A 13,095-nucleotide genomic window follows, 5' to 3' on the forward strand; every position below is an offset into this window, starting at 1 on the left:
TATAAAATATTATACAGCTAAATTTCCGAAAGCAAATATAGAAGGAAAAAAAATCTATACACAGAAATCAATACAAGTATATGTACCTTTGTACAGTGCCGTAGCGAGCTTAACTCGCGCCCGGGGCACAATACCTTTTTAGCGCCCCCCCCCCCATTCGAAAACCATCTAATATTATAAGTAAAATATACTCACAAAGTAATAAATAAATAAAGTAAAATAAATAAAGTCATAGGCTCAAGCTAGGCATTAAATTTGAAACAAAAAATGTAGTTGAGAAAACAAGACTAGATTTTGAAATATATATGATCGTCTAGAATTAGTTCAAAAGATACCTATTATTTATTTTACATATTTCTAAAGAAATATTTTAAAAACACGCAGTTTTAAAACAATAAAAAAGTAAATATTTATTATCTCTAAGGAGATACATATATTTAATAATCTATATATATATTTCTCTTACACGGCACCAAAAAAAAGCCTCATTACAACTCCCCGAATGGCAACGTTAGAAAATCAACCAATGATTGCTGCTAAAAATGTCACATGCCAAATCTAGCTCAGGAGGCTCAACATATAGCGCTTTTAAGAACAGAAACAATAACCAGAGTGAGCATTGTCAGGTTATTCAATTCAGATTCATGCCCTAAAAACATGATAATAAAATTTAATGTCATCTAAAGGACTCTGTAATGGCACTAGATTAATTGTTACAAACTTGCAGCGTAATTTAATTGAAGCTAAACTGATTGATGATGATGAAGCAGGATGATGAACGCTGTATTTGTTGTGTGTCTGCGAAGTATCTATATTAAAAAATAGGCAATCTTTTAGTTGTTATTTTCGGGATACTCTTTTCCGTGACTGTACATATAAGTACATTAGAGTGCTATTGTTATCGTTTTAAAATAACAAGCGTAAGCTACATTGCGTTTATAGAAACAAAAATAGTGTTCTGAAAGAAAGAATGTTTGTACTTTGTACACTGTACAAACATACAAACACTTTGTACACTGATGTTTGTACTTTGTACACTGCAAATATTTGGAGATAATATATGTAACCACACAGCGTAGATGCCATAAGGAAGTGCTGACAGACACAGGTCGAGTCAGCCCAGTGGAAAAGACGTGTCATTTCTATTGTGAATATATTATTACAGTTTGATTAGTGTTCCTTTTTATTTACGAATTAACATTTATTATATTTTACCGGCACTAAATTTAAAATATATTTTCCAGAAATAAATTATAATAAAAATAAAAATTATCCAACAATTTTTTTTGTTTTGCTGACCATTTGGCGCCCTTTTGTGTGTAACGCCCGGGCATGATGCCCCCCCCCCTTGCTCCCTCCTCGCTACGCCACTGCCTTTGTACTATGTTAGCCAGTGGCGTGCCAACTTTTTTTTGACTGGGGGGGCGAGCCAATGCAAAGTCATAAGCTTTGCTTGATTTAATATTTTAAAGTTAGTTGTATTATTTTAATATTGTAATTTGTCTAATTGTAATTATCTAAACTATTTCCGTTGTTTATGACGACGATGATTTAACTATTAAATCCACACCAATTTAGTTAACAAAAAATGATTTATCAATCCAAAACTAATTAAAAAGAAAAAAAGTGTATTAAAATGTAAAAAATTTAATTAATGAATTTTGTAATTTAACTCCTTTAAACTTGTTAATGCTGAGCAATACATTTTGTCGATACATTTTAATCATAATGACATAGAATGGTTTTTCGCTCCTCAAAAACATATTGAATTAAAAATAACTTGTTATTTAAATTTTGATTCTAGCATAGATTTGATCTTCTAGCACAGATTGCATAGATCTAGCATAGATTCTAGCATAGATTTTTCAGTTTACAAAAAAATGGAAAATTAACTTTATCATAATTTTAATGATAAGCACAAGGTATAAAAACATTAAAATAAATGAAGGAGTAAAAGAGATTGATTTCTAAAATTAAATCTTATTTTAAAATGACTCTGAATTTTAACAAGTCTTCTGATTTTTCTGGTTAATTCCAAGGTAAAGCTTAAAATGTATACAAAGAAAAAAAAAAAATACAATTTTAAACATATAAATATGCAGTAATTTAATGAAGTAGAATTAACTTTATCATATTAAGTTTTCATGATAAAGGACTAGGGATGAAAGAATTAAAACAAATGAAGGAATTAATTTTCAGCTCGCCATATTTAAATATGTTTCTTATTTACAGAAGTATAATCTAAACACATTATAAAATTATAACCAAAAATTTTATTGTATATTAGGGGCTACGTGCTTTTCTAACTTAACAATGCAATATTATTTTTTGAATTATAGCTATTCGAAACAAAATTGGAGAGCGAAAAAGACTAATGGAAATTTAAAAGAATCTTTCGAAAGACCAAATGATATTGGGAAATTATGTTATATACTTTTAAAATATTTAAAAATTTTCAAGTATAAATTGAATGAAATATATTTAAAGAATTTAAAATGTTCTGACAAAATATAGAGAAAACAATTAACAAAAATATCATTAACATAAGCGTAAAAGCAAAAATCTGATAAAAATGAAATCTAAAAAAATTACTACAACTAAACAAAGACTAAATCTGAAAAATTTGCTGTACTTATTAAAAATTTGTTGTATTATAACATAGTTTTTATTAAGACTTATTATTTTATTAATGAGAATAAAGAGTTACTGGTCACAAAATTAATCACAAAAATTCCCATTTAGCTTAAAAATGTTTGAAAAATAACAAGGACAGAGGAATAGAAATTATTATAGAGAAAATAAAAATCCGAAAAAAAATTATTTTTAAAAATAACTGACAAATAATCAAAGTAAACTACGAAGTTTGAAAATTAAAATGTTCGGAAAAAGCATTTCAATAATACATGACTAAATATAGAAAGTAAATAATGTCAGACAAAAATCGTAATTACTGAGCCAGGTATACCTGCAAAAAATGCATTAAACTATGTATGACGCACAAAAAAAAGGAATAAATTAAAAGATTACTGATCATCACTGAACAACCTTAGAATCGTCAGCCCTGTGTATAGCAAAAATATTCAAATCGCAAACATAAGAAGGCTCTGACTAAATTGTCGAACTGTTTTTTTTCCTTCCAGATTACGGCTATCCCATTATTTTAAGGGTCAAGAATCTGCATACGTTGATTGAAAAAGTTTATTCAAAGCAAATACGTTTTCATGGGGGAAATTTCTTGACTCTTAAAATCGTCTACCCTTACACTAATTATTTCGCATATTTAAAGTCAGGTTCCCGAACTATCCGAATTGAGTTCTATGAAAATGCGATTGTTTGATCTAAGAGTGCTCGCTTTGTTTATTTATTTATTTACGCTCAATACATTGTTTGATTTTGCTACAAAATAGAAAACTTTAGCCTCTTGCTAGTTCACGTACATAAGTAATTATTACACGTACATAAATAATTATTACTTGCACTGCGCAGAATCAAAAATTAAAGCATGCGAGATATTACAAGAAAGTGCTAAACCTCACCACTCAAGTAACGAAATAACTTTTAAATTTGAACAAAATAATAATTTGTGTTTGCACGGTTTAGCCGTTTCTGTACATGTTCCGTAAATTTTCACATTTAACTGACCAATTAGAATATGAAAAGACAATAGCTTTCTTTTATCTTTGTTTTTATCGCTTTTCTAGTAAAAATAATGTGATGCAAAAAAAACTAAATATAATTTACTACTAAATGGATATTCAATTATTTTAATAATTCTTTATAAAATTGAGCAATGTTTTAAACTTTTTTTTAAGATTTGGGTGTCAATGTCGACGATGAATATGCGTTTGCTTCTTCTAAATGCTACAATTAATAATTTTAGTTGAGATTCCTCAAAATTGTCAGGAAATCGCATGAACAATTGGAACTTAAGCGAAGATTTTCGTTTTAAGAGATCCTGAAAATTGATTAGTAGAAGAGAAATTGACATTGAATGAATGTATTAACTATAAAATCGGTCATGGCTCCCGATTTCTACTTTGCCCAGGGACTTCTTTTTTCTCTTTCAGACGAAATCTTAAAATAAATTATCCCATTTTTTTCTTTGGTGCATACTTCTATATTCATTTTTGCATATTTTTAGCTTTCTGAAATTATTTTATAAGAAATAACTTTTTTTTTGTACATAAATTTCAAAATTCTAAAAAAATTTCTGAAGTTAATTTTTAATTGAACTATAGGTTATAGTTTTATTATGTTACGCAAACTAAACGAAAAACAAATTAGTTATAGAACTTTTAAAATTGGATAAAATGAATTTGAGAGCTGATGATAAAAACGACATGCGACGTGCGTTATTTATGTTAATTGATGAAACAACAATCTTATAACAACAACAATCTTAACGCCAAAGTTTCATTGATATTGTCTATCAAAGAAAATTTTTTTAAACAAAGCTATTAAGGTTTCAGGCCATCAAATAAAACCAAAATATTTTGATTCAGATTATTATTATTATCCGGTATACAGAAAGACAGGTATGATGGAATTAACAGGTCAGACACTGAAAATTGTATTTCGAAGGTTTTATAAAATCAAAAAATGGATTTAATATAAAATGCAAACTTTGAAGAAAGTATAGCTCTGTCTATATATAATATGGTTACTATATGACGTATTAGATTAAATGATATTGTAAAATTGAAAAAAGAATAATAACAGTTGGAGCTAATTTAATTAACTAAGTTATTACTTTATTATTATTTTTAAACTTAATTTTTCAGACAATTTTAGTAAATATCTGTATTGTTGTATAAATTAAGTTTATAAAACTGGCGCATATATCACTTATGGGCAATGGAAGCTCATAACTTAAAATTAAATAAATAAAGTAATCATAAAAAGTCTTAAATAAAGTATCCCTAGTCAACAAGCTAATTATAATGCAAGTCATGAAGTGTCAATTTCATGAAACTTCTTGAATCTGTTTAATATATAGCTATAAAAAATGAAATTACTTATTGATTTCAAATTAAAAATTTTCAACATGTTTTATAGAAATATTATTTTTAATCCCCTTTGCTCACAGCATTTTATGATACGTAAAGTTAATTAAATATGAAATTTTTTACGACATTTTCTTAGTGTGTGTTTATTATTAAAATTTATTTATTGATTATTTACAGCAATATTAGTTAATTAGTGTGATTTAATGCAGCCACATGCTAGGAACTAAACAGGACGAGGAACAGCATTCTTATTGTCACTAATTTTTTAATATTCATTTCTTAGCAATTTAATTCGAAATAGGTCGTTCCATAATTGCGAGATCAATTTTTTTCTTAGAATTCCTGACAAGGTAGAAAAACTACACATAGGTAGTCTTGAAGTAACATTTTAAAAAGGAAAATTATTAAAGATTGACGCAATCTATTAATTGCAGTAAATGTAGCATAAAAATATTTAAAAGCAATTCCTTTTTATCACATTTTAAAAGTGTTCGCTTTTCGTTCCATACCATTTTCACTTGCAATAATAAAATTGTATATTAATTATTTAATTCTGCTGTGATGAATCAGGATAATCTTTTATGAATCTTAATCATCTTCTCAAATATTTACCTTTTGACAAAAATTTTAAAACTAGCGAAGAGTGGTGTTTATGAAAAAATAAAAATTTTTTTGAATGTTTCTAAAATGAAAAAAAAAAAATTACTTTAAATAGCTTCTCCAAAAATAGTTTAAAATTCAATACTATTTATTATTCTCATTCAATTTTGTTTAAGTAATCAGTAAAATAGATGATGTTATAAAAATCAAAGGTAAAATTTAATCTTGTAAAAATACTGTTAAATAGATGATGTTGTAAAAATTAAAGGTAAAATTTAATCTTGTAACAATACTATAAAACGCAAGTAAATCTATGTATTTTTTAAAATTTTTACTCTGATCTTTTAAAAATTATTATTATTTTTTTTTTTCAAATACTTATTTTCCGCAAGAAAATAAACAGTCTCCCCTTTTTTTAAACTTTACTAATAATCCATTCCTCCGGAAAGTAAATTAACAAAAAAAATATTTCATGATATCAGTATTTATTTTTCTTTCAAAATACAGGTGAAAATAATTTAAAAAGAAAATTCATAAATAGTCTTCTTAAGAAAACTTTTTTTTTAATGTTCAGTAAGGAAAATATGCACCAAGGAATTTATTAGGAAAAATACGCACCAAGTACTTTGAACTAATTTACTAATAAATAAGTAATTTAAAAATTATATTTTAAATTTCCGCAGGAAAATAAACAGTCTCCTTTTTTTTTTTAACTTTACTAATAATCTATTCCTCCGGAAAGTAAATTAAAAAAAAAAATATTTCATGACATCAGTATTTATTTATTTTTCTTTCAAAATGCAGGTGAAAATAATTTAAAAAGAAAATTCATAATTAGTCTTCTTAAGAAAACTTTCTTTTCAATGTTCAGTATGCAGATTTTTTTTTTCATTTATTAATGCAGAAATTTCTCCTCGTTAGATACTTATCCGGAAATGAATTTTTATAATTACCAAATTTATTTCTCAAACGTCTGTCTAATTTTGACGTTACCTAGAAAACGTAACTACATGGTTATCTACTTTCATTTGAAAATATTTATGCGTCGTGAACGAGAAAACTAATTTAAGTCGCATTCATTAAATCGAGAACTAAATCAATAAGCATTACGTTAGTTACCATTGATAGCAAGAAATGTACAGAAACTGGACAGTATAACTTATAAAAATTTATATGAATTTAAAATTTTCTGTGGATGTGTTTTTTTTAAATAAGCAATTTTTTGGTATTTATTTTAATTTTTCGTTGCTATTTTATTTGTAGTTAACGAATGTTTCAAAAATTCAGATTTATAAAAATTTAATTCTCGCAAATAAATATGTGTGTATATGCTACAACCTCAGAAAAACATTCTTAACTTCTTTCACATTTTTCTTTATTTCAATTCAATTTTAGTGACTTTTTTGTATTAATACTTTCAGAACACAAAAAAATACTGAATTACTGATATACATTCCTTTAAAACGAAGTCCATAAAAAGTTAATTTCAGTAATAACATGAAAAATACCTAGTGCATAGTTTCAGTTAAAATAATTCTAATATACTAGTATGCAACTTCTTTTAAGACATGAGAGAATTGGCGAGTTTCTAGTCTTCAAGAATTGTAGCAGGATTCGAAGGTACTAAAATACGCCAATGTCAATCTCATTGTGTAACCCCTAAGCTTTCTCAGAGTTTTTCCTCCCTCTCTGCGCCTGAACATCATTAGTAACAGGTGTGTTCTTAGGGGGGGGGGGACTGTCTTGAGTACTACAATGGGTTATCTTTTGGGCCAGAGAGGACATCCCCGGGTTTGGCCACCAGAATTATATGCCAAAGTGGGTGGAAAGGAAATTGTTGAAAGTCAGGGGTGGCTTTGAAACCAATTTTTATCAGTGAAGGTTGCATTTTATTACTCTTTCCGCCAGGGAAGGGCAAAAGAGATGAAGTTGGGATGAGATTTTCTTTTAATTATATTGAAAGTTATACGTGAAAAAAAAGTCTTCGTCTCAAGAAAGTTTTTTAGACAGTTTTTTTTTCTTTCTGAAATTACCAATTTAACTTAATTTTATTTTCACGAATGTTTAAATTTCAATAAGGGCAAAGTAAATTATTCGCCTTTTAATTAAATTTCAGAGGAAAATAAAAGTTTTAATTTCAAAAATAGCTTTAAAGTAGAAAAAAAACAGTACTTTTTTTCAAAAGTTACCAATTTAACTTGACTTCATTCTCACGAATTTCAGAAGTGGCTAATAACACTATTCGCCCCCTCAATTAAATTTCAGAGGAAAAAAATGTTTTAAAAAAAACTTTAAAGTTGAAATTTTTTTTCTTCTAAAATTACCAATTTAACTTTATTTTCACGAAAGGCTAAATTTCAGAAGGGGCGAAGCACGTTATTCGCCCCCTCAATTTAAATTCACTGTAAAATAAGTAATTTTTGATTTCGAAAATAACCTTAAAGTTGAAAAAGAAATGGTTATTTTTTTCCAAAGTTATCAATTTACCTTGACATTATTATCACGAATGGCAAAATTTCAAGAGGGGCGAAGTACATTACTCACCCTTCATTTAAATTTCAGAATTAAATAAAGTTTTTTTCTTAGAAAATCGCTTCAAAGTTGAAAAAAGTTTTTTTCTTCCTTTAAGTTTACTAATTTAAATTGACTTTATTTTTGTGAATGTCTAAATTTCAGAAGGGGCGAAACGCAATATAGGCCCTTTTATTAAATTTCAGAAGACAATAAGGTTTTCTTTTTGAAAAATAGCTTCAAAATTGAAAAAAAAAATTGTTTTTTCCTAAAATTACCAATTTTACCTAAATTTATTTCTTGCCTTCATATTTATTATAACCTCTTACTTTAATTTCAGAGGAAAATTGGGTTTTTTACTTGGAAAATAGCTACAAAGTTCAACTAAAAAGTTACTTTTTTCTAAAATTTTACTTTTTGACTATTTTTTACTCGGAATTTTACTTGATTTTATTTTCTCGAATGTTTAAATTTTAGGAGGGGCGAAATATATTGTTTGCCCCCTCACTAAAATTTCAGAGGGGGTGACTGCCCCCTCTGCCCCCCCGGATGGCACGCCACTGATGTTAGCACTTTGTTGTAAAATACCTTGATAAGTATGAATACTCTTTAATTCGTTAGAATCCGGAAGAAAGAAAAAGAGAGTACATATAAACTACTGTTTGTAGAAAATGCAACACCATGAAGGAATCATCAGAATCAAATGAAATTCGCAGCAAATGTCAATTATAGGATATTATGCAAATTAATAAAGTTTCAGAGCCATCGCGCGTGCGTGGCGCGCGCAGCGCCCTCTGAATTGATGCTGAAAGCGTATAAATAAAGTGCTGTAGCGGGACGTTGAAAATAGTCTATGATTATTTGTTAGTGGCAAACGTTTAGTGAGACCTGAGTATGCCTCCACGACGGAAGAATAAGAAATTCAAGCAACTTACGGAGTTTGAACGAGGGAGGATAATCGGCCTTCGAGAAGGAGGATTTTCCTATCGCGCAATAGCAGCTCGTATGCAGCGGAACAGTTCCACAGTGATGCGAGTTTGGAAGCAGTGGACCGACGAGCACCGAACAACTCGAAAAACAGGCACTGGACGACAGAAGGTGACGTCAGAGCGCGATGATCGACACCTGCTCCGCATGGCGGTGAATGATCGCACAGCTTCCTCCAGGCAGCTGGCAGCACATTGGTCTACTGCTACAGGTGTACAATTGTCGGCTTCGTCAATTCGTCGTCGTCTGCTGCGCCGTGGATTGCGTGCAAGGGTGCCATTATACAGGATTCCCCTCACGGCGGATCATCGACGGCTGCGTCGGCAGTGGGCTCTTGAGCACAGAGACTGGCGAGCTGATTGGCACCAAGTTGTCTTTTCAGATGAATCACGCTTCAATTTGTGGACCCATGATGGCCGTGTTCGTGTTAGACGTTATGCCGGTCAACGCTGCCTTCCTCAGTGTATTATTGAACGACATAGTGGTCGAACACCCGGAGTTATGGTCTGGGGTGCGATTTCGTATCATGGACGATCCAATTTGATACGAATTGAGGGTAATCTCAATAGCAACAGATACGTCCGTGAAGTGCTACAGCCCGAAGTCGTTCCTTTCCTTCAAGGCATCCCTGGAGCTATCTTTCAGCAGGATAATGCACGCCCACATGTTGCGCGGACTGTTAGAGACTTCTGTTCAGCACAACGCATGCAACTTCTTCCTTGGCCTGCTTATTCGCCGGATATGTCGCCTATTGAGCACGTGTGGGATATGGTTGGTCGGCGTCTCACTCGTGATCCGCGTCCTGCAGTTTCCAAAGACGAACTTTGGTTGCGCATACAAGCGATATGGAATTCTCTTCCTCAAGCAGATATTCAACATCTGTTTGACTCCATGCCACGTCGTATAGCAGCACTTATTGCAGCGCGTGGTGGCTGCACCAAATACTGATTTCGGACGCTTAATTTGTTTCTTTTGTTTTGAAAATTTCATCATTTATTTATATCAGTACAAGTCGTTTCTGCATTAAATTTCATTTGATTCTGATGATTCTTTCATGGTGTTGCATTTTCTACAAACAGCATATTTATTTGATTTGAATTAACTCGCATGAGTCTGAAAAAAAAAATACGCTTGCAAACCTTTCTTGCAACGATTTTTAAAAATAATTATTAGACGATTTCACCACTAATTTAAAAAACATATCATCAAAGAAAGCTCTTATTTTATTAAGCATTCAGTTAATCCCTTCTCCTCAGTTAAGTTCATTGACAGTTAGATTTTTATTGGATGTGATTGATACGTGACACCGATATGGTTGACACTGATATATGATCACACACAAAAGTATCAAATTTAAATTAAATAACTGCCATTTTTGAAGAAGATAATTCAGTTGTTCTCTAATCCGGGCAGTTAATATATATTTTACGAATCCTTATAAGTAATGGAATAAAAAACGTGTGTAGGGATCAAATTAATATTTAGGAGAGAAAGAACGCACACGCTTCTGAACTTTGATCAAAAGCAAGATATAACGAGGTTAATAAGAGATGAAGGATTAAAATCATCTGAAATTATTTTTATCGAGAACAAAGTTTTGAGGCGTTTGTGATAGAAAGTATATTTCAAATAAATCAACAGGTATTTTTTGTCTCTTCCTGACTCAAAGAACATTTGGTTAGAAATTTTTTTTTCTCCAGATATATCAGATATTTCAATATACATATATCAGATATTTCAAAATACATGTATCAAATATTTCAATATAACATATATCAGATATTTCAATATAACATACTAGAATAAGTTATTAGTAAAATAATAAAATCATAGGAACCCGAGTACTTAAGTTTTTTAGTTTTAACACTGTAAAAAAAGTTCATGTTTATTTTATCATTCGGATATTTTCGCCATTACAAATACAATACTATTTGCTCGAATTTTATTCAGATGTTGACAAAAGACAACCTGATGAACCGTCAAATTTTCTAACAGTAATGTAGAAGAATCATTTTTCACTTAAAAAAAAAAATAATGGTAAGAAGGGAAGCAGAAAATAAATCAGTTTATTGAATCAAAATATACAGGCAAGTTCATCATAATTCCAAATTCTGGACGTATCAGTTTTATAATAAAGCATTTACTCTGGTTTTTAGAGTGGTTAATAATGGTATAAATATTTTTCTTCCTTGCTTGAATAAAAATTTGAGAAAACAATCATATTTTGCATTATACGTGAAGGGAAACCACGAAAATATCTTTCAGATGGCTTGATTCCATTTAGAAGTTCAGTAATCGCAATGAATTTTTTTTTATAATGAATCATTTTTCAGCATCTTTGAGAGACTTCTTTGTGACTATAACGAGATGTTCTTCAAATTTTTGTAGTTTTTAACCGAAAATCAAAGTAACTCGCCATTTTAGTATCGGAATAAAACCATATTTACGTTATAAAAATAATTATGTTTATAAAAATAATTAAGTTATAAATAAATTAAAGTTAAGTTAAAATAATTAAGTTAATTAATTATTTTAATTAATTGATAAATTAATTTTAATTAATTAAGTTAAAATAATTAAGTTAATAAACAATTAAGTTGTAAAAATAATTAATTATACTCAAGATTAAATTGAAATTAAAATTATCAAATTTCGCGTTACACGCTATGAAAAACAGACAAAAATGTTTTTCAGATTGCTGTTATTGGTATATAAAATAAAATAATTTGCAATTTAAGTATCGGAGTAAAATTATAAATAAAATTTTTTTCATTATTATTATCCTTAATAGATAGGGTACCATCTTTCTGAACAGAACGAAAGGCTCTTCTTATTAACTCAACCCAGAAATCAAAGTGTGAGCTTTTTTATTTTGCGAATGTAATGAAACACCTTTATTATGCTTAATTCAATTCAGAGATCAAAGTAATTAACAATTTAAGTATCGGAATACAATCATATTCATGAAAGTTATAAGAATAATTTATTTTAATGAAGATTAAATTAAAGTAATCAAATTTGTGTTACATGCGAAGGAAAACCACGAAAAAGTCTTTTAAATTGCTTAATAGTAATAGGTTTCCAGCTTAATGTTGATTATCGCAATAAAATTATTTTTTAATAATCAATAATTTTTTTTTATCATCTTTGATAAATAGTAAATGCTGTGAAATGCTCTAAATTTTTTTTTGTACTTTTTTGAATTTTTGTAGGCAACCCAGATATCAAAGTTACTTGTAATTTAAATACAGGAATGAAATTATATTTTGAAAGACTTTTTGAATGAAAATAATTAGAATTTAGATTACGCACAAATGAAAACCATGAAAAAGTTTTAATAACTAACTAACTGAACGCTAACAGGCAATTATGAGACTCTATCTCAGCAATTATTAACATTTTCCAATTTATTGTTCTTCATGAAATTAAATGCTTTGGGCAGCTTAGATTGCTTATAAAACTGTTCCATTTTATTTTAATCATTTTATTTATTTTTAAGTTATTTTTATATTTTTTATATATTTTTAATAAGCACTTAAATTGTTTTTTTAATATTTATTTCAAGTATTTGAATTTCAGAACAATATAAAAATCAATTTTTTAAAATACATTAATTTTTTCATTTAAAATTTACAAATTATAAATCTTTAAAAAAAATGTGTTCAAATTTTTCTGGCACAGAGACAGAATGTTATTATTTATCATAACAATTTATGAAAATCAAATAAAAAAAATCGAGACCAGTGATGTGTCCAGTGTCAAAGTTCACCCTGACATCTGTTTGGTACAATGATTGATCTTTCCATCTTTATGTCTTTGTTTGAGTATACACGAGCAAAGGAGGGGATACAAACCTCTATATTCATTGTCTACGAAGTACTTCGATTGGTTTGAATAAATTATCAAACTAAGCATGCGCGTTATTAAAATTGCGCCAAACAAAAATGCTAAAAACGCCATTCTAGTAAACCTGACAAAACGATTAAGCGAT

Source organism: Parasteatoda tepidariorum, chromosome 11 (genome assembly GCF_982258835.1).
Source record: "Parasteatoda tepidariorum strain Cologne lab strain chromosome 11, Ptep-v5.0, whole genome shotgun sequence".
Taxonomy (NCBI): Eukaryota; Metazoa; Arthropoda; class Arachnida; order Araneae; family Theridiidae; genus Parasteatoda; species Parasteatoda tepidariorum.